This window comes from Cervus elaphus, chromosome 15, assembly GCF_910594005.1.
Source record: "Cervus elaphus chromosome 15, mCerEla1.1, whole genome shotgun sequence".
Classification (NCBI taxonomy): Eukaryota; Metazoa; Chordata; class Mammalia; order Artiodactyla; family Cervidae; genus Cervus; species Cervus elaphus.
In genome coordinates, this window is record NC_057829.1 from 80,935,933 (window position 1) to 80,959,030 (window position 23,098).

The 23,098-nt window shown below is 41.7% G+C and overlaps 1 non-coding gene across 1 annotated transcript; it reads left to right on the forward strand.

Moving 5' to 3' along the window:
* The first annotated feature begins 20,706 nt into the window (after nucleotides 1-20,706).
* On the forward strand, nucleotides 20,707-20,813 carry LOC122709675. The gene has a single exon (XR_006345650.1). It is a non-coding gene; the product is annotated as a U6 spliceosomal RNA (small nuclear RNA).
* The last annotated feature ends 2,285 nt before the right edge of the window (nucleotides 20,814-23,098 follow it).

The following is a 23,098-nucleotide window of genomic DNA, read 5'->3' on the forward strand; positions in this document are numbered from 1 at the left end:
GAAAAATCATCCAAGTGGTAAATCTAAGGGGAAAAAAACTAAATGACTCAATTAAAACACTGTAGAAATACAAATAATAATATTAAACTTCGGAAAAACATGAACTTGCCTTTGACGGTACTGAGTGAAAGAAAGGAAGAGCCCATTACTGCTTCTCAGCTGGCCTATCCATCGGGGTTCTTGGGAGCACCAAGGAGTAACAAATCCCAGGGCTGCAGAAAGGGCACAAGCCTGTCCCTGTGACCTTGTCCCCTCCACCACTGAATACTTCTTCTTGCCTGAGGCCTGGGGAGTTCAGTGGATGATGAGGACAAAAACTGGACTGAGCCCCGTGGGTCACATTGCTTGCTCTGGGCAGAAGCCCCAGGGAACCCTCAACCATTATTACTCAACTTGTAGGGATGACAGCAGTCAGAGCAGACAAGCCAAATCCAACAACCTTGTTTCAAAACCAACCCCAAAGACATACCTCTCAAAAGTCTTCGATATAACCTTCCTATATCTGAGAAACTGACTCCTGTCTTGCCTCAGCTAGTGTCTGTTCCCTGGCATCACTGGCTGGTGCCTCCTCTGGCCTTTGCTCAGGCCTAGCCCATGCCCTCCAGGCCCTTCCTGCTCCTTCCCATCTTTATAGACCTTTTCCATCCTCCACAGCTCAGTTCAACACATGCCTGAAGTTTTCACTGGTGTTTCACCCAACCTCTGAAAACCATGAAAAGCTGAAAACCCTCTGAAAACTCTGAAAAGCTCCTCTGAAAATCCCACCAGTGACTCTGCTGTGGCACCTCTCAGACCTGGCCAGCATGGTCATGTAACTTTTCACATCTGTGAGCTGCATCCACAAAGACAGCTTGAGCTGCTCCAGCACAATGCCTATCAGTTATTCCTCCAACACTATACTGCTAATATTACAGGCCCTGGATAAGTACATGTGGACCAAAAGATTTGATTCAGTGCGTGATGACACAACCCAGTGATGCTCAAAGAAGATTTGGGGGCTAAAACAAAGTTCATGTGAGACTGAGTGTTTGGAAAATCATTTTTTGTGTTTCTAGTGGAAATGGCTTATGGCATGCTTTTACCACTTAAACTCTGTGTTGTTTTCTTTTGCAGAGTATTTTACCTCTGCTCACCATGTGTGAATGAATAACTCTGTAGTCTGTGGGAGAGGTGTAAGCCAAAGTCCAAAATGATGAAGTCAAGCACAAGAAGATATTTTGAGCTCTAACGAGTAAAATACATGAACTGCTTAGGGGGAAAGCATGCATAATTCACCAGCGTTCCACATGGCTATTTATCCTACACAGAGCTCTGCTTATTTGGATAAAAAATACAGATAATACACTGGCACATGCCACAACTGACTAGATTCAGAGATGTTATCCTGTTTCCTAATGGAAAAAATACCAAGTAAATAGAGAGAGTGTAACAGATTACCAAGTTTTAATCATTGCTTTTTAAAGGTTCTATTCTTTTTCAGCAGGATGCTGTGTAAGTTTCGATATTCATTAAAACATCATCTGAAAAATACTGTGAACAAATTTTAAGAAGGAGAATATTGCTTTAATGATCTCTTTAAAGTTTAGTTATTCAGCTGTACCTTGACTCCCAAGTGCACTTAACTCATTATCACTCTTGTTAGGATAACACTTCTTTATAAATCCTCAAAACACTTAGATCTTGAAAAGGGTGTCTTAATGAGGGTGGAGTGTGGTAATTGTATTTAAGTCTATCTATTTAGTATAAGCTACTGACATGTTGGTAATAAACTGAATCAAGTAATCTTGAAAAAAAAAATGATAGTTTTTCTATAGTTGAAGATGGGGACTTATTTCTGACCTTGCTCCCTTGTAGAGAGTTTTTGATATTTCAATGTATAGCCATTAAAAGTCGTTAAAAGGAAACAAATGAAACCCTTGTTACTCCAACTTCATGTTGTAATTGTTCTTCCTACCCTATGAATAAATGTAAAGAGAACATCAAAAGTCAGAGGGAATGCTGCTCATCATAAGTGATGTCCTGTGAATGCAGGTGTCCTGTGAATGCAAGTCCAAAAGTTGGATTAAGAGCAGCTCTTCTAATGTGATGCTGATTATTTATTTTAAAAAGGTAACCTTCCTGTTTTCCGCAATTAACTATTTTCTTGAAGAGCAACAGAGATAGAAGAATCACACATCTACGGTGATTTTTTTTCAAAGAAAATAATTAGTACCCATATCAAAAAAGCTAATTCAGATTAATTAAAGAACACCCACATCAGTTAAATATAATACTTCCTTTCTCACTTAACTCTCTGTATACAAAGTGTTACTAAAAAGTGTTGGGCTTCAAGATAATAAAAAATGACAGTTGAAGGGTCTGGAGCTTGGAAGAAAACTTTAAGGTCTGTAACCATTTTAATTGCACATAATTATGGATAAGAAAGTGGAACAATTTAATTTCTGGGCCTTCATGCTATTAGAAGACTAATAGAACAGTATCAAAATTGGTTATTTAAGTAAAATTGCAAGAAGCTGTTTTTCATTTCACAATATAAATGGAAATTAAATGAAATATTGAATAACTTCTGTTCCATCTTTTCATTTCTATGAGATAATAGTAATTCAAGTTCTAGTAGAAATTATTGATGGAGATTTAGAACAAGGAAAGTGAAACATACTTTTGAAATATTTGTTTTATTTCTTGCTTTGGAAAACACAGAAAAATGTGATGAAGAAAATAAAATCCATCCTAATATGTACAGAACATCCCTTGAAGAAAACAAGTAAAGGTGAATGGTTGTATCTGGGGAGGAGATTTGGAGAAGTCTGGGTAGGAGGAGTCTTAGCTTCTACCAAATACCTTTTATTATGTTAGAATATTATTTTTTAATTGAATTAAATTAAGTCTTCAGGAAAATTTCCCTCATCTCACCAGAGATTAGAGTGCTAACATTAAGGTACACTTTGAACATTTTTCTATAGATTCACATACTTTTTCTCTTTTACAAAATCAGGGTGATTGTATACTTTGTAACTTATTATATTCTGAGCTTTTTTGGTGTTATTAAGCATTGTTCTGAACTTGCTGTTGTTCAGTTGTTCACTCATGTCCAACTCTTTGTGACCCCATGGACTGAAATACGCCAGGCTTTCCTGTCCTTCACTGTCTCTCGGAGTTTGTTCAGACTCATGTCCATTGAATCGATGATGTCTGAAACTTGACTACTAATAAGCTAACCGCATTCATTTGTGGATAAGACATTTATTTAACTAAATCCTCTCTTGTTGAGCATTCAATTTATCTTCCATTTTCCATTGATCTAAATGGATCTGCTGTAGGCATTCTTGTAATTAATTCTTTCTATAGCCTCCTGATTATTTTCATAAGTTATAGCATGGGGATATATATCTTATGAAAATAGTAGTTACTGAATTACTGAATCAAAACAAATAAATATTGAACTTCCCTAGTGGTCCAGTGGTTAAGACTCTGAACTTCCAATGCGAGAGCTGCGGGTTAGATTCCTGGTTGGGAAATCAAGATCCCACATGCTGCTCAGTGTGGCCAAGAAAATGTTAAAAATAACAATAATAAATATTTCAGTACTTTCGATACACATTTCTGAAATCACTTGCAGGAAGAGATTATCAGTTTACTCTTTCACAGCAGGACATGAAAATGCTTTTTTTAGGGCCCTTTCCCCAATACCAGGGTAGAGATTTGGGAAATACTCACACACAGACTGGTTCTACTGAAATTTTCCAATCCAAACGGCCATGAATTCCATATATTTTTTATTCCAAAATCTGAATGTTTTAGGGAAGCTGTCATAGTAATGTACAAAATACATGTCTCTCTTTGGGACCTGAAATGAAGTGGAATGGATTCTAAACTTCCTTCTCAAAAGTCAAAGACTTGTCAAATGCCAAGAACTGGTTCTTTGTCGTGAAAGCTGCAAGTGTTTTCTGAACCCCAATATTCCAGAACAGTAGGTCTGGTAAATCCATCACCCAAGGCTTCAGTCTTTGGTACCAAGAGAGGAATTAAGATTGAAGGTCATATATCCTCTCTAGGAAATAAACTTCCAAAGATGCAGCTTGTTCACTGGGGGCCTCACTTCCCTTAATGGATCTGCCACCTCTTCAGACCATCGCTTTTGGAAGATATAATAGAGCAGCAGAGTACCTTGGGTGTTGGCGTGCAGTACTTACTGGTGATGATTCCAATCTGCTTTTTAGCTTAGAACTAAAATGTATGCCTTTTTGATAATACATGCATGCACGCTCAGTCGCTTCAGTTGTGTCCGACTCTGTGCAAGTCTGTGGATTGCAGACTGCCAGGCTCCTCTGTCCGTGGGATTCTCCAGGCAAGAATACTGGAGTGGGTTGCCATGCCCTCCTCCAGGGGATCTTCCCAACCCAGGTATGGAGCCCGCATCTCTTACACGTCCCCTGCATTGGCAGGCAGGTTCTTAACCACTAGCGCCATTTAGGAAGCTCATGATAATACACGGCCTTGTTCAATAAGCTTATTCAATATAGCTGAATTTTGAAATTATAAAAAAGCGCAAAGAAATAAATATGTCTTTAATTCACCATTCAGAGCAAAACTTAATATTTCAGTATGTTTTGGTAACATAATACCAATCTTCTGTATATATATATATATATATAATTATTTTGTAAATATGAGATAATACTATGCTTGCTGTGTTGTAACTTGCTTTTTCACTTAATATATCATGAACTGTTTTCCAGGTCACTAAACATGTTACAAAAATGTTTTTGATAGATCATTTTTTTCATCCATAAAAAAAAATAGATGTACCGTTTTTAAAAAGTCAACCCCCAACATTTATTTCCAAATTTATCTTTGAAAGTAGGCCCTCTCTTACCCATTTGAATAACATTTAGCAAATGCTCCAGGCATATGGAATGACTTGAGAGCTAACACCCAGTATTGTTTGAAAAGGTTGGATAAGGGTAAGGCAATTCATAAAAACATTCATTGAGTTGTAGAAGAAGAAAAATGAGCAAAAATTAAACCTTGAATGACTTTTATACTTAAATTACTTCACAATCACTTTGAAATTCTTGCTCCATTTTAAATAAACAAACTCAGGAAACAATAGTTGCCTTATTGATAATATGCATAGTCTCTCAGTCATTTCCAACTCACTGCAGTCCCATGGACTGTAGCCCGCCAGGCTCCTCTGTCCATGGAATGTTCCAGGCAAGAATACTGGAGTGGGTTGCCATTTCCTATGCCAGGGGATCTTCCTGACCCAGGGATCAAATCTGTGTCTCTTGAGTCTCCTGCATTGGCAGGTAGATTCTTTACCACCTTGCCATCTGGTAAGCCCTTATTAATTATGCCTAAGTGATTTGTTGAATGCAAGGAAAACAGTATGGAATCTAATCAACAAGCCCACACTCACAGGAAAGACATTGGTCTCATATCAAAATATAAATGAATTCCTGTACATATATATGTTTTAAGTAAAAATAAAATATTTCAAGTATAGTCATCATATGTCATCTTTCAGGGCTTCTCTGCTAGCTCAGTGGTAAAGAATTCCCCTGCCAATGCAGGAGACGTGGGTTCAATCCCTGAGTAGGGAAGATCCCCTGAAGAAGGGAATGGCTACCCACTCCAGTATTCTTGCCTGAGAAATACCATGGACAAGGGAGTCTGGTGGGCCACAGTCCATGGAGTTGCAAAACAGTCGGTCACAACCTAGCAACTAAATAATAATAACAACTCTGTTAATTCAGCACCAATTTCTCCTTTTGAAGTCTAGTATTGTCCTCTATTGAAATTCCAGTATTTCAAATCCTGGAAGATGATGCTGTGAAAATGCTGCACTCAATATGTCAGCAAATTTGGAAAACTCAGCAGTGGCCACAGGACTGGAAGAGGTCAGTTTTCATTCCAATTCCAAAGAAAGGCAATCACAAAGAATGCTCAAACCACCGCACAATTGCACTCATCTCACACACTAGTAAAGTAATGCTTAAAATTCTCCAAGCCAGGCTTCAGCAATACGTAAACTGTGAACTTCCAGATGTTCAAGCTGGTTTTAGAAAAGGCAAAGGAATCAGAGATCAAATTGCCAACATCTGCTGGATCATCAAAAAAGCAAGACAGTTCCAGAAAAACATCTATTTCTGCTTTATTGACTATGCCAAAGCCTTTGACTGTGTGGATCACAATAAACTGTGGAAAATTCTGAAGGAGATGGGAATACCAGACCACCTGACCTGTCTCTTGAGAAACCTGTATGCAGGTCAGGAAGCAACAGTTGGAACTGGACATGGAACAACAGACTGGTTCCAAGTAGGAAAAGAAGTACATCAAGGCTATATATTGCCACCCTGCTTATTTAACTTATATGCAGAGTACATCATGAGAAACTCTGGGCTGGATGAAGCACAGGCTGGAATCCAGATTGCCGGGAGGAATATCAATAACCTCAGATATGTGGATGACACCACCCTTATGGCAGAAAGTGAAGAACTAAAGAGCCTCCTGATGAAAGTGAAGGGGCAGAGTGGAAAAGTTGGCTTACAGCTCAACATTGAGAAAACTAAGATCATGGCACCCGGTCCCATCACGTCATGGCAAATAGATGGGGAAACAGTGGAAACAGTGACAGACTTTATTTTTTGGGGCTCCAAAATCACTGCAGATGGTGATTGCAGCCATGAAATTAAAAGACGCTTACTCCTTGGAAGGAAAGTTATGACCAACCTAGACAGCATATTAAAAAGCAGAGACATTACTTTGTCAACAAAGGTCCATCTAGTCAAGGCTATGGTTTTTCCAGTGGTCATGTATGGATGTGAGAGTTGGACTATGAGGAAAGCTGAGCACCAAAGAATTGATGTTTTTGAACTGTGGTGTTGGAGACGACTCTTGAGAGTCCCTTGGACTGCAAGGAGATCCAACCAGTCCATCCTAAAGGAGATCAGTCCTGGATGTTCATTGCTAGGACTGATGCTGAAGCTGAAACTCCAATACTTTGGCCACCTGATGTGAAGAACTGACTCATTTGAAAAGACCCTGATGCTGGGAAAGATTGAGGGCAGGAGGAGAAGGGGATGACAGAGGATAAGATGGTTGGATGGCATCACCGACTCAATGGACTAGGGTTTGGGCGGACTCTGGGAGTTGGTGATGGACAGGGAGGCCTAGCATGCTGCGGTTCATGGGGTCACAAAGAGTTGGGCAACTGACTGAGCAACTGAACTGAACTGTTTGTCCTCTAAGAGCTAAGGGTAAGAAATACATGCCTAAATCCTTAGCCACACAGAAAAAGCACCACTTTCACAAGAAGTTTTCAAAAGAATGAAATAGTCAAGGGTCATCTTTTATAATCTCCTGCTTTCGCCAACTTTTTCCATTGACTGAATGATAACCACTTACTAACATCGGGTAAGAGGATTTCCAACCAGTGGATAGCTTTGTGGGAAAAAATCTTTATAAACAGGATGGATGACTTCTTTAATTTTTTGCTGAAACAATGAGAGCCACATTGGCTCATATGCACCAAATTGAACATAAAACAATTTAAGTGATTCATGGGATTTATGGATATTTTTCTACTTCTCATCCCATATAAGATATAAATGGCTATTTTTTCCCTTATACAAAATCTCTTCCTGGGAAGCTCTGATTTAGAAGGCATGTTTCAGTAATTGGAAAGCTCCTTCTCAATTTTGGAGACATATCTAGTGTATTAGTGCTCAAAGACATCTTCTCTTTGTGCAGATAATGGCTAGACTGAGGAATATTTGAATGTAACCAGTAATAGAAAAATGTCACACCAGGAAGGGTGGTCATCTTTCTTGTTAGAATCTACCATACTTTACAACATGGGGAATACAGCCAATATCTTACAATAACTATACATGGAATATAACGTTTAAAAATTGTGAATCACTATATTGTATACCTGTAACTTATATAATATTGTTCATCAACTCTAATGCAATAAAAATTAATTTAAAAAAAAAGAATCAGCCAATCATGAAACTAACAGGTTAGAGTATTTCCCATCTGTGTCATCTGGCACCTCCCAGTTCATTAAAGATGCCAAAGATGCTTTACCTATAGAAATTTACATAGAGCTTGCTACTTATAGATAAAATCAACATGGATTTTGAAAGTTACCAAGTGAGTCTGTGATATGAGAAACATCTGCATTGTTTTCATACCATAACAACAGCGTGTGCTTCTCCTGATGTTGTGTAATAACACTGGTTTTTGTTCCACCTTGAGTCTTTGGAAACTAATCACTGTTACCAACTGTTAATACCATTAGGACAAAAATTTTCCCATTTATTATCAAGTTTGATTTTCTCTTTAGATGATTTTTTCTTGGTGGATCACGTAATTATTTTCCATCTCTACAGTCAAACATCTGTTCTGATTCCGATTCCATTCCACATCTCCTTCCGTTCTTTCTCTTTCAGCTTCAATTAGAAGTTTGCTAATGCTGGTATCTCCACTCAGATCTTGGACCTTGCAATTAATTTTAATCAGGCTTGTTAACACTTTTTTAATATGTAAGAAATAAGCAAATATGTAACGAAAAAGCCGTTTATGTCTTTTATGAAGGTAACAAATATGCAATTAAAAACTCCTTCTCTCAGTGACTTTGCAATAAATTAACTTGTTTTGTCACTATTGTGCCTGTATAATGTCATTTTCTCTGGAGTTTTGACAGTCAGATTTTTTTTTAATCTGTGGCAAAATTAGCAAGTAATATTAAGATCTAAGAAATGACAATTAGTTTGTGAATTAGGTGGGATATACAACGTGTTAATTATTGAGGGACCAGGCTGCATGCAATTAAAATTTAGCATCCAGATAATGATAATGTAGTAGGCTTCTGAGTATCTAATGAAGTTGAAAATGTTCATTACCAATAAATTAATTCTCAGTTGCTTAACCAGTCTTTAAAATGTCTATACAGAGGAATAGATCATAATAATCACTATTGTTCACAAAAGAATAATAACATGAAATCTTGAAAGTCTATCAGGACTATTATTTTATTGTTAGAGCTCCCTACACACTGACAAGGAATCTTCACAAAGACTCAGAAATACAGTAGCCCATAGGGATCTTTGCTTCTCTAAAAACACTCTTTCAAGTGTTGAAGATCTAAGAATGAGAGAAATAAAAAGGGCATTGAGATGGGAGGTGGTCAAGACAGGCTTCATGTGTTTTAATTGACCCTGAATATTTTAATGTGGCTTCCTAAGTGGCACTAGTGGTAAAGAACCCGCCTGCCAATGCAGGAGACATGGGTTCGATCCCTGGGTTGGGAAGATTCCTGGAGAAGGGAATGGCAACCCACTCCGGTATTCTTGCCTGGAGAATCCCATGGACAGAGTAGCCTGGCAGGTAACAGTCCATGGGGTCACACAGAGTCAGGCACAACTGAAGCAACTTGGCACACATGCAGAATACTTTAATAGTGATCCAGAAAACATCTTCTAAACTTGACTTAAATGTACATCTCTGCAATTTGGAAACTCAGTTCCCTGTGAATTTCCTACCTCAGTATGTGTACCTAGTGTTCTAGGAACTGGAAAGTCAGTGACAAGTGATGTCTCAAGGAAACCTCAGTCTTGCAGGGGTCAAACACAAAAACAAGCTGTTACATGACATCTTGATAACTGCCATGGCATAGACACAAAAGTCTAAACTACATCTCACAAAGTCCCTCTGGCTGCTGAACGGAGAGTAGATTGTAGGAAGCAAGCATAGAAACAGGGAGGAAGATTCACATGCCACAAGCCAACAAGCCTGTGCCTCACGGTTACTGAGCCCACGTGATGCAACTACCGAAGACCTTGCAACCCAGAGCCCAAGCTCCACACGACAAGAGAAGCCATCGCAACTAGATAGTAGCCCTCACTCACCACAACTAGAGAAAGCCCACACACAGCAATAAAGACCCAGTGCAGCCAAAAAGAAATAAAAATTTCAAAAAGTTTTTAAAAAGAGTAGAATCTAAAAGACCAGTCAGGTTATGGCTGTGGCCCATGAGAAAGATGATGGCAGTCTGTACAGTAGCAGCACTGGAAAGGAGAAAAAGGTTGAAAGATTGTAGACAACTTTTGGAGGTAGATTTGCATCCAGGATTTGGCTTGAGAAGCTAGAAGAATGTTGCCATTGTTACCTGATTTGGAGAAGACTGGGAAGAAGATTGGAGGGAAACCTCAAAAGTCTTGCTTGAGACTGCAGTGTCTGGGATTTCCCTGGTAGTCCAGTGGTTAAGAATACGCCTTCCAATGTAGGGGACATGAGTTCAGTCCCTGGCCGGGGAACTAAGATCCCACATGTCACAGGGAAAATAAACTTGTGAGCTACAACTACTGAGCCCGCAAGCTCTGGAGCCTGCATGTCACAACTAGAGAGCCTGCACATTGCAACAAAAATCTCTTGTCCCTCAACTAAGATCCAACACAGTCAAATAAATAAATTAATTTTTTAAAAAAAGATTGCCATGTCTATGAGAGATGTGAAGAAGAGTATGATGAAGGTACTGGAGTTCAGAGGTAAGGTTTGGTTGGATTTAGAATTCAGGCAATCCTCAGCATATAGTTCACTGATTCCTAGAATGTCGACATTCACTCTTGCCATCTCCTGTTTGACCACTTCCAATTTGCCTTGATTCATGGACTTAACATTCCAGGTTCCTATGTAATATTGCTCTTTACAGCATCAGACCTTGCTTCTATCACCAGTCACATCCACAACTGGGTATTGTTTTTGCTTTGGCTCCATCCTTTCATTCTTTCTGGAGCTATTTCTCCACTGATCTCCAGTAGCATATTCGGCACCTACCGACCTGGGGAGTTCCTCTTTCAGTGTCCTATCATTTTGCCTTCTCATACTGTTCATGGGGTTCTTAAAGCAAGAATACTGAAGTGGTTTGCCATTCCCTTCTCCAGTGGACCACACTCTGTCAGCCCTCTCCACCACGACCCGACTGTCTTGGGTGGCCCCACACAGCATGGCTTAGTTTCATGGAGTTAGACAAGACTGTGGTCTGTGATCAGATTGGCTAGTTTTCTGTGATTATGGTTTCAATGTGTCTGCCCTCTGATGCCCTCTCGCAGCACCTACCTTCTTACTTGGGTTTCTCTTGCCTTGGATGTGGGGTATATCTTTACAGCTGTTCCAGCAAAGCACAGCCGCTGCTCCTTACCTTGGACGTGGGGTTTCTCCTCTCGGTCACCGCCCCTGACCACGGGCGTGGGGTAGCTCCTCTTGGCTGCCGCCCCTGACCTGGGGTGTGGGGTAGATCTTCTCGGCCGCCACCCCTTACATTGGACTTGGGGTAGCTCCTCTCCGCTGCTCCTGCGCGGTTGCAGCCTGGCGCTCTTGGTTGCCGCCCCTGACTTTGGGAGAAGGGTAGCTCCTCACCGCCGCGCTTCTGTGCTGTCCATCGCAGCCGGAGCGCTTCTGGGCTTTTGGGGCTCCAAAATCACTGCAGATGGTGATTGCAGCCATGAAATTAAAAGACACTTACTCCCTTAGAAGGAAAGTTATGACCAACCTAGACAGCATATTAAAAATCAGAGACATTACTTTGCCAACAAAGGTCTGTCTAGTCAAGGCTATGGTTTTTCCAGTGGTCATGTATGGATGTGAGAGTTGGACTGTGAAGAAAGCTGAGCGCCGAAAACTTGATGCTTTTGAACTGTGGTGTTGGAGAAGACTCTTGAGAATCCCTTGGACTGCAAGGAGATCCAACCAGTCCATCCTAAAGGCAATCAGTCCTGGGTGTTCATTGGAAGGATTGATGCTGAAGCTGAAACTCCAGTACTTTGGCCACCTCATGCGAAGAGTTGACTCATTGGAAAAGACCCTGATGCTGGGAGGGATTGGGGGCAGGAGGAGAAGGGGACGACAGAGGATGAGATGGTTGGATGGCATCACCGACCTGATGGACATGAGTTTGAGTGAACTCTGGGAGTTGGTGATGGACAGGGAGGCCTGGCGTGCTGCGATTCATGGGTTCACAAAGAGTCAGACACGACTGAGTGACTGAACGGAACAGCATATAGACTGCTTTTTCTTTTCAAACTTCAAACTTTTTATTCTGTATTGGGGTATAGCTGATTAACAATGTTGTGGTAGCTTCAGGTGAACGGCAAAGAGACTCAGCCACACATGTATCCGTTCTTCCCCAAACCGCAGTCCCATCCAGGCTGGCACATAGCATTGAGTAGAGTTCCATGTGCTGATTGGTTATCCATTTTGAATATAGCAGTTTGTACAAGACCTTCCCAAACTCCCTAACTATCCCCTCCTCTCAGCAACCATAAGTTCATTTTCTAAGTCTGTGAGTCTCTCTGTTTTGTAGGTAAGTTCACTTATATCATTTCTTTTTAGATTCCACATAGAAGGGATGTCATATGATGCTTCTCCTTCTCTGATTTACTTCACTCAGTATGACACTCTCTAGGTCCATTCATGTTGCTGCAAATGGCATCATTTCATCTTTTTAGTGGCACAGTATATATATTGATTTGAAGCCCTCGAATGAATGAGCACATCTAGAGAGAAGTGTAGAGAGAAGAGAGATCCTAAGAGCAAGCCTCAAGTACCTCTGACACTCAAGGGACAAGGCGGAGAAAGCGAACTTGGCAAAGGAGATAAGAAGGTACAACCAGAGACATCTCAGGACAAACAGGAAAGCACAGTATTAGGCCAAGCAAGAGAGAAAAGGGTTTCAAGGGAGAAGGAGGCAAGTAATCTCACACCTGTGCTAAGGTTATTCCTTGAATCTTTGTTGTAATAGCAATAGATGAGCAACACCGTGGAAGCCCATATGGAAGACTGAAGAAATAGCCTGAGGCCCAGTCATACAAAGAAATACTCCGCAGTTGTAGAAAAGAGGGAATAATTTCCAAAATGTACTATTACAAAATTCACTAAGTGAAAACAGCCAAGGCTTTTTAGCATATTACTTGCACACACACAAAAAAGAGGTACATATGGAATTGCTGGCATATGAATTGAATATTTCTGAAAGATGCAAAATAAACTGGTAAAATGGTTGCCTGTAGGGAAGGAAACTGGATGACTCAGGAACAGGGGTAGAAGGGATAAGATTGCTTTTCATCTTAAAGATACAGCTTTTAGGTTTTAAAATTTATACTTTATGCTATGCGCCTTGACTAATGAACATCAGGAAACAATATATCTTGATATTTATTATGTTGTTGTTTTTCCACTGTGTTTTCAAGAGTTATAATATTTACATTGTTTTAAAGCCACATTCACCACAGTCATTTGGATAATTCCATGCTTAATTGGTTTCTATGCTCACTGTTGGTCTTTTATTTTTCATCACACAGTTCCTTGTTCATGAGGCCTACTTTGCTCATCTCTCATTTTAACACCAAAAAGTACATAGATGTGTGTTTTCTGAGTCTTTAAATATGTGAGAATTTCTTCCTGTTGCTTTCATACAACAATAAGGAATGTTAAGGGTTTTCATTTGGGTTGTACCCAAAACAGCCTGAGACAAGAATTTGGAAAGGGTAGTTTATTTTGGAGCTGTCTCCAGGGATAGCAGTGAGGGAGCAGAGAGAGACAGGGAAGATGAAAAAAAAAAACAGTAATGGGCATATGATAGAGCTGGTTACCTCTATGGGCATCTGGGGCGCAATACCACTGGGGACCTCAGAAGAACCGTGTAGAATGTGCCTCAAAATTGTTCCATGAAGGGTGGGAGGCTAGAGCATTCATCCACCAATTTCCATCTCCCAGTTGGTCAAGAGTTGCCCTCGGGAACACCAGCTCTCTTTCACTTCTGGCTTTGACAGCTTTGGATAAAGCTCTTAGGCAGAAAACTACCTAAGTGACTTGAGGTGGGATGTGACAGCATGTCTGGGAACTATGACCAGCGACAGCTGAAATCACAGGTGGCCTGAGGTGACATGGTGCAGGGTACAAAAAGCACACAAATGTTGCTCCAATGTCTTATGAAATCTAATGGTGCAGCAAATCATGGGTCCAAACTGACACCTTTTTCACCATCTGAGGTTACCAGGAATGCTTTTACAATTCAAGAATATTCAATATACAAATATTTATTTGAGTCTTGTAAATTTTAAATTAATTTTACCTATATACTGAGCACTCTTCAGTCTATAAATTCAGCTTTCTTCATTCCAGGAGAGTTTTCTACTATTATATCTCAGAGTATTTTTCTCTTTTTCAGTAACTCCACTTGGATACATATAGCTATGTAATCCCAGCTCTATATCAATCATGATCCCTCTAATTAATTTCTTCTCTTTGATCTTTTCCTCTTAATTCTGAGAGAGTGTTCTTAAACTTGATTTCTATATCTGATAAAAATTTTCAATATTGTCAGTCCTGCTGAGTCAGACATGACTTAGTTACTAAATGACAAGTATTATTTTGAATTTCTACTTGCCATTACTTGTTTCCATAAAACTTTCTTCTTACCTATGCAGACATCTCTTTTATTTCAGTTTGTCTAATTAACTAATTAGCTTCTCTTCTTTCATATAAATATTCTCTTTTCCTATTCTTATATGGATTTCATATCTAAATTTTATTTCTTCAAATAAATGTTCATCATCATTTGCCAGCCATGTATCATCATTTATGGCATAGAAACTTTTCATGAATTCCTTACTGGTTTCCTGTTTTGAGGCAGATCTCCTGAGGCCTGTGATTTGTCTCAAACAAGTAGTGATGGGATGATACCTATTCTGTGGATCTCCTCCCTTGTTCCCTGAGTACTGCTAGAATTGCCGTTAGTATGCAAGGTAGAAGGTGGGTGATGCTGGGTTTTAGGACCATTTCACTATTCATCAGTCTGTGGAGGAGGGAAGGAAATAAAGGAGCAGGCAAGGGGTTAAGAGCTGGAGCAGTCCCAGCAGGAAACTTTGTCCTTGAGTGATTTTCCTCTGCCCCCGAATAATCTGTCGCGGTCACCCACAGGGACCAGCTTGTTGTATCTGGTTTTTTCCAGGAGTCTAATGTGGCACTCTCTGGAGAGGTGCTTATTCCTGGAGCACCTGTCCACTCCATCAGGGCCATATCCCTTCCCACCGAGGAAGGATGGGAGGCTGAACCTCCAATTCTGAGAGGTGTTCCCCTCTAGTTTCTCAGAAAGAGGTGTCAAATGTGGGACTATGGTGACTTCCCTCACCCTAAACCCATGCTCACTACCCCCAGAGGCAAGGCCAAGGTCATGGGTGTGTGACTTGGGCAGTCACACAGGGCTCTGTGCTCAGAAGGGCCCTAAGCTTAGCCCTGCTCTTACCACCTTGAAATTCTTGATAATTTTTGAATTAGGACCTAAATCACCATTTTTTCACTGGACCCGACAAATTATATGACCAGTCTTGCCCAGAAGTCATTCCTTAGGATTTCTGCCAGACTAATTACAGACTCTCCCATCCTGGTCATGCCTTATCCACTCGGTTATGTGGTCAGTAAGGAAACAAAGGGATTGTAGAACAAATGCTGCCAAGAAGGGGGAGAAGCCGGGCGCTTTGTCCATGTGAAACCACAGAAGCACAGCCACTTAGAGCAGAGCCAGAATGCTACTCAGCATCCAAACTCTGCAGCCGGAGTGCTGGTCTGTCCTCATACTAACTCACCTGGTCTCCAAAACCCCACCAGTGAACCATGATGAGCTATTTGGGGGAGTATTTTACAGTCATGACCTGGATTTAAGTCCAACACTAAAATGCTCTGTTCTCTCTTCTCCTACTTTTCTTGGGTATCATACTATTTCAAGCTTAACTAGCTAAAGACACAGCAAACTTCACACATCAGATCTACAAGGTATGGTCTTACTGTGCTCTGATAGGCTGTTACTAAGAGAGCTCACGTCTGCACCGAAAAAAACCAGAACCTACCTTTTCAATAAAGGCCTACGACACAGAGGCCATGTCAGCCTGCTGGCCTGATAAACTAATTTCTATTTATTTGCTAACATGAACCATTTGGTCTAATAAAAAGAATATCTAACAAACTGGATGCTGTGATGGGAGGATGGCCTCTCACTTTGAAAATAAAATGTCAAACCTTCACTTCAACATTTGTTTTTGGTAAATGCTGAGACTCTGCCTTGGCATTTAAATAGCAGTGGGAGACCTTAATCAGACCAGCGGGGGGCTCCAGGAATGTCTGGAGCGAACAATTGACTTTTGTTGACCAAGAAGAAGTTTAAAGTGTAATGCCTACTACTGTATATTTCCTGGGGTGGGGTCTGAGGAGAAAGGAGGGAGGAGTGATTATCCAGCCATTTGGATTTGTTTGTACACCTAAACCAAAAGAAGTGACCTTCTTGTATATCTACCTCTGTGGAAGGAGCTGAGTGAGGTCAACTCACTCACTCTCTTTGAGTGCTCAGAGCCTGAACTCCCAGCTCCACCAGCGCATATGCACCAAGGCCAAATACACTAGCATTAACTACACACCCAGAGATGGGAATCAGAGACAGCAACTGTATCGTCTGCCCAGATGAATTAAGAAGAAATGCGATTTTTCAATTCATTTCAGAGGTTTCTTCACACTAAGCCACTGAAAAAAAACAACAGCGGCAAAACAAAAATGCAGCATCGCCTAATTATTTATCATGCTCCGAATCAACGCTTTTCTTAGGAGCTTTCAAGCACTCTCTGTTTCAATAGGCAGAGGTTGTGCTTATGTTGCCAAGTTCAGAATTCAGCATGAGATTAAACCGACTGCGCACTGTGTCCAGCAGTCAAGACCACTGATGGCTGAAGATGCCTTCTGCCGCTTCTCTACCTGGAGAGCAGATGCCTCCACGTCCTGTCTCAGAATGACGGCATGGACAGCTTCCTTATCTAAGACAGGAAGCCATGGTTTTCATTAGAAATGAAACAAAATTTGCAGCACTTGCTGATTCTGAAACTCTGCCTTGGCATTGAAATAGCAGCAGGAGACCTTAATCAGACCAGTGGAGGGCTCCAGGGGCCTGGAGAGAACAAGAACTTTTGTTGACCAAGAAGGAATTTAAAGTGTAATGCTTACTACGTAGTACCATACTGATCCGTGGCGTGGCCATAGAGCTTCTCTAAGTGCCTGGAAACACCTCCTTCGCCCTGGGCCCTCCCACCCCAGCGCTTCTCCAGACCAGGATCCATCTCCTCCCTCCAGAAAGCCTACGAACTCGAATTCCAAATTACCGCCTGACAGATGCACATACAGACCTCGCAGGAGGTGCCGCCTGGAGCTCTAGCCCCTGCCAGGGAGAGCAGAGACCTTTGCTTTAATCTGCTACAAGACCTGGGGCCCCACCCCTGAAGAGGAGCTCAGTCATCCCAGTGTGTCTCCTCCAAATGGATGCGAGACAGGGGTCACGTGGGAGAATTTTCATTTCTAAGGGAGCATTGTTGGAAACTCCAGAGCTATGGGGAGGCAGGAGTTAGGCAAAGAGAACGGTGCTGTTCTCCCTTCCATTAGCATCTGTCTCAGCTTCCATAACACTGGGTTGTCGTGGAAGATGTGATGTGGTACCAGCCTGGCTCTGTGGCTATGACTGCACATTGAGCAACAAATTTTTGTCCAGCCCCATCCTAGAAGCTGTTGTGTTCTCAGTGGGGTTCCAGGTCAGCACAGTATATAAAGTGAAGAGGTTAACCAAGAAAGAATACATTCATCAAAGGAGAGAGAAGTGTCATTTACTAAGGGCACTAAGTGCCACACACAGTTCAGTTCAGTTCAGTCGCTCAGTCGTATCCGACTCTTCGTGACCCCATGAATCGCAGCATGCCGGGCCTCCCTGTTCATCACCAACTCCTGGAGTTTACTCAAACTCATGCCCATCGAGTTGGTGACGCCATCCAGCCATCTCATCCTCTGTCGTCCCCTTCTCCTCCTGCCCCCAATCCCTCCCAGCATCAGGGTCTTTTCCAATGAGTCAACTCTTCGCATGAGGTGGCCAAAGTATTAGAGTTTCAGCTTCAGCATCAGTCCTTCCAATGAACACCCAGGACTGACCGCCTTTAGGATGGACTGGTTGGATCTCCTTGCAGTCCAAGGGACTCTCAAGAGTCTTCTCCAACACCACAGTTCAAAAGCATCAATTCTTCGGCACTCAGCTTTCCTCACAGTCCAACTCTCACATCCATACATGACCACTGGAAAAACTATAGCCTTGACCAGATGGACCTTTGTTGGCAAAGTAATGTCTCTAATTTTTAATATGCTGCCTAGGTTGGTCATAACTTTCTTTCCAAGGAGAAAGCGTCTTTTAATTTCATGGCTGCAGTCACCATCTGCAGTGATTTTGGAGCCCAAAAAAATAAAGTCTGACACTGTTTCCACTGTCTCCCCATCTATTTCTCATGAAGTGATGGGACCAGATGCCATGATCTTAGTTTTCTGAATGTTGAGCTTTAAACCAACTTTTTCACTCTCCTCTTTCACTTTCACACACAGGCTTAACAAAATTTCCTTTGGTCTGTCCTGCTTTACAGATGACACAGATGCTGAGAACATGCAGTTGATTTGCCCAGACATCCAGTAAGTGGCAAGTGCCAAGACCAGAATCTAAATTTCCCTGCTCAAAGGCCAACACTCCCTTTGTTCTTCCACAGTCTGCCCTGAGCATGGTGGGGCTTCCTTTGGTGACTAGCCAGAAGTTTGCAAACTTCTACAAAGGACCAGATAATAAATACTGTTAAGCTTTGCAGGCCATACAGTCTCTGTCACAACTCAACTCGGCCATCGTAGCACCATAGCAGTCATAGACAATACATAAACAAATGGGGGAGACTGTGTTCCAGTTAAATTTTGTTTATAAAACAGGTGGTGGGCCAGATTTGGCCCATGAGTTGGCCCGCCCCTGTTTTATAGCAACTGCTGTTTGAAAGCCACTCACGACTTTCAATACGGTCTTTCTTTTACCTGAATTCTACACTTTAGGGGTCAGAAATCAGGCCGGAAACAGAATTCCACTCAGTTCAACTAAAGAGATGTTAGTGAAGGAATTATATTTTTAATTTTTTTATTTTTAATTCAAGGATAATTGCTTACAATATTGTGTCGGTTTCTGCTATACAACAACACCAATAGGTATATACTTGAAGAAAGTATTAGACAGAGGTGTAGACAGGCTAAGGGACCCAGCAAAGATGTTGAGGGGCCCAGGGACCAGCAAAATCAGGACACTGATCCCATCTGTAAGCCACAATGGCATGGAGAAGAAGCAGTGCCCGTGAAGTCTAGGAAAAACTGGCACCACGGAGAAGGGACTCCCCAGGAGGAGCTATGATCAAGGCACAAGGCTGCCATTTCTAGAGATAAGGCACCAGAATAGCGGAGGTAGGGAAGCACCCTAACCTCTCTCTCTTCCTTCCCTCTGACCTCCTGTCAGAACAAAGCGTTGGCCAAGGCCCAGTGGAAGCCAGCCAAGAAGGGTGCCCTGGTCATGTCACCTGCCAGCCTCCTGGGGCACAGAGCAAGCAGTAAGGGGTAGAGAGTGACTCTGGGTAGGAGTCAAGTGGGGAATGACCGACATTCCTATTTATTTTTTGTTCCCTCACACCTCAGTGCCCAGCTGGACCCTGTGTTGGATGTCCACATGTGGTTCTCAAAGGCAGCTCTTGACTCTCCAGTTGGGCCATGAGACCCGGAGGAGTAGCCAACAGACTGCTGGGTGCCCACTGGGAGTTTCTAAACAGCAGCCTTCCACTGGCGGTCCTTCCACTGGTGGTCCTGAAACACGTGAACGATTGGAACCTTTCTTTACAGAACCATTAAGTCGATCCACTCTCTTACAGTTTCCCTCATTTAACTTGAGTCTCTTCAGAACGTCTGTCCTGGTGCTAATCCTGCTAGGTCCCTGGCAGAAGCCTTCTTTGAGAATCACCCAGAGTAGAACTTTTGTGACTCACATGGCCTTATAACTTAACCAGTTCTGAAATATCATTACCCTTGATCTCCATCCTCCTAACATTCAAGAGAATCCTAAAGAGCTTGGGTATTAATGAACCATCTGTAAATCCTTTCTCTGATTTCCAGGAGTCTAGCTCTAAAGAACAATTCTGGAATGATTATCCTCTACAATCATCCATTCTTAGAAATCATGAATAAATGAGACACTGAATGCAAAGCATGTAGAATAAGACTAGCAATCTAATAAGGGTTTAATAAGACTGTGTGGATCACAACAAACTATGGAAAATTCTTAAAGAGATGGGAATACCAGACCACCTGACCTTCCTCCTGAGAAATCTGTATACAGGTCAGGAAGCAACAGTTAGAACTGGACATGGAACAACAGACTGGTTCCAAATTGGGAAAGGAGTATGTTAAGGCTGCTTAATGTCACCCTGCTTATTTAACATATATGCAGAGTACATCATGAGAAATGCTAGGCTGGAAGAAGCACAAGCTGGAATCAAGATTGCCAGGAGAAATATCAATAACCTCAGATATGCAGATGACACCACCCTTATGGCAGAAAGTGAAGAAGAACTAAAGGTTCTTGATGAAAGTAAAAGAGGAGAGTGAAAAAGCTGGCTTAAAGCTAAACATTCAGAAAACTGAGATCATGGCATCTGGTCCCATCACTTCATGGCAAATAGATGGGAAGCAATGGAAACAGTTACAGACTTTATTTTTTTGGACTCCAAAATCACTGCAGATGGTGACTGCAGCCATGAAATTAAAAGACGCTTAGTGCTCGCTTCGGCAGCACATATACTAAAATTGGAACGATACAGAGAAGATTAGCATGGCCCCTGCGCAAGGATGACACGCAATTTCGTGAAGCGTTCCATATTTTTAAAAGAAAAAAAACAAAAAAAGAAAAAAGAAAAGAAAAGAAAAAAAAAAAGATGCTTACTCCTTGGAAGAAAAGTTATGATCAACCTAGGCATCATATTAAAAAGCAGAGACATTACTTTGCCAACAAAGGTCTGTCTAGTCAAAGCTATGGTTTTTCCAGTAGTCATGTATGGATGTGAGAGTTGGACTATAAAGAAAGCTGAGCACCGAAGAACTGATGCTTTTGAACTGTGGTGTTGGAGAAGACTCTTGAGAGTCCCTTGGACTGCAAGAAGATCCAACCAGTCCATCCTAAAGGAGATCAGTCCTGAGTGTTCATTGGAAGGACTGATGCTGAAGCTGAAACTCCAATACTTTGACTACCTGATGTGAAGAACTGACTCATTGGAAAAGACCCTGATGCTGGGAAAGATTGAAGGCAGGAAGAGAAGGGGATGACAGAGGATGAGACAGTTGGATGGCATCACTGACTCAATGGGCATGAGTTTGAGTAAACTCTGGGAGTTGTTGATGGACAGGGAGGCTTGGCGTGCTGAAGTCCATGGGGTCACAAAGAGTTGGACATGACTGAGTGACTGAACTGAACTGAAATTTAAGATTTTATTATTATTATTAATGTTTTGATTAGAAAACCCATTTAACTGAAACAGAAAATACAATCAACACACGTAATGGCCATCCAATATCCATTCTCCTCATCTTCTTTTTAAAGATAAAATCACTCCCAACCTCATCCTCAGCTATTCACCCAAGTAGAGACTACATTTACCAGCTTTCCTTGCAGGTAGGCAAGGCCATGTGACTAAGGCCTGGCCAATGGGGTGTGAGCAGTAGTGACATATACAGCTTCTGAGTCATGCCCATTACAAAGGTGACTACTTGCCCCTTCCAATGGGCCAGAATGCAAATGCGATTTTATTAAGCCAACCTTGAACACGTCACAGACAGCAACAATCCAGGAAATGGTAAAGCCACAACCAGAATAATTCTGGGACCGTGGGTGACCTCTTGGATTAGAGAAGCCTGCCTACCCTGTACTTCTTGTCTATGAACTGCTATAATAGAGAGAGAATGAATTATCTGGTTTGAGCTACTGATTCCTAGGGTTTCTTTGTTGCAGAAGCTCAGGCCATACTCTGACACAGGACCTAAAGAGGTTTCTCTTATTTTCTTCTCATGCAAGAAATCCAATGCTGCACACCTAAAACTAACACAACCTTGTAAGTCAACTCTATGCCAATCAAATTTAAAAAGAAAAGAAGTCCAGTAGCCTTCTGCTGGTGTTGGTTCAACAGGTTCTGCTATGTCAGGACTGAAGTCTCTATGATTCTCCTAAACTTTTATTCATGACTCCCAAATGGCAGGTATAGCTCCCATTATTATGTCTGCATTTCTGAGGGAAAGCAGGAAGGAAAGAAAGTCTTCCTGGGAATCATCAGCACTCATCCACTTCCATTTCATCAGCCAGACCACATCATTCCTAGCTGAGATCCAGGGAAGTGAGTTCTCCACTTTTCCGCCTTCTAGAAGAGGAAGGCAAGGGGGAGGCGGCTGCTATGGCCATACTTAAGAGTTCTTGCTGCTGTTGTTCAGTCATTAAGCCGTGTCCAACTCTTTGTGACCCCATGGTCTGCAGCACGCCAGCTGGAGTTTGCTCAAACTCAAGTCCATTGAATTGGTGATGCCATCCAACCATCTCATCCTCTGTCATCCCCTTCTCCTCTCACCTTCAATCTTTCCCAGCATCAGGATCTTTTCAAATGAGTCAGTTCCTCACATCAGGTGGTCAAAGTATTGGAGTTTCAGCTTCAGCGTCAGTCCTTCCAATGAATACTCGGGACTGATTTCCTTTAGGATGAATGGTTGGATCTCCTTGCAGTCCAAGGGACTCTCAAGAGTCTTCTCCAACACCACAGTTCAAAAGCATCAGTTCTTCAGCACTCAGCTTTGAAGACTTTCACATGACTACTGGAAAAACCGTAGCTTTGACTAGATGGAACTTTGTTGGCAAAGTACTGTCTCTGCTTTTTAATATGCTGTCTAGGTTGGTCATAACTTTTCTTCCAAGGAGCAAGCGTCTTTTAATTTCATGGCTGCAGTCACCATCTGCACCAACAGCACCGTCATCATTGCCGTTGGTATTCTCCAAAACCCTGTGAAGTGCACAAAATTATTTTCCAGCTTTTACAGATGAGAAAACTCATCTGAAAGGCTCAGAGAGATTTGGAAGAATGGAGAGATATTTCATGACATTTTGTAATGAATTATGAATTATGCAACTCCT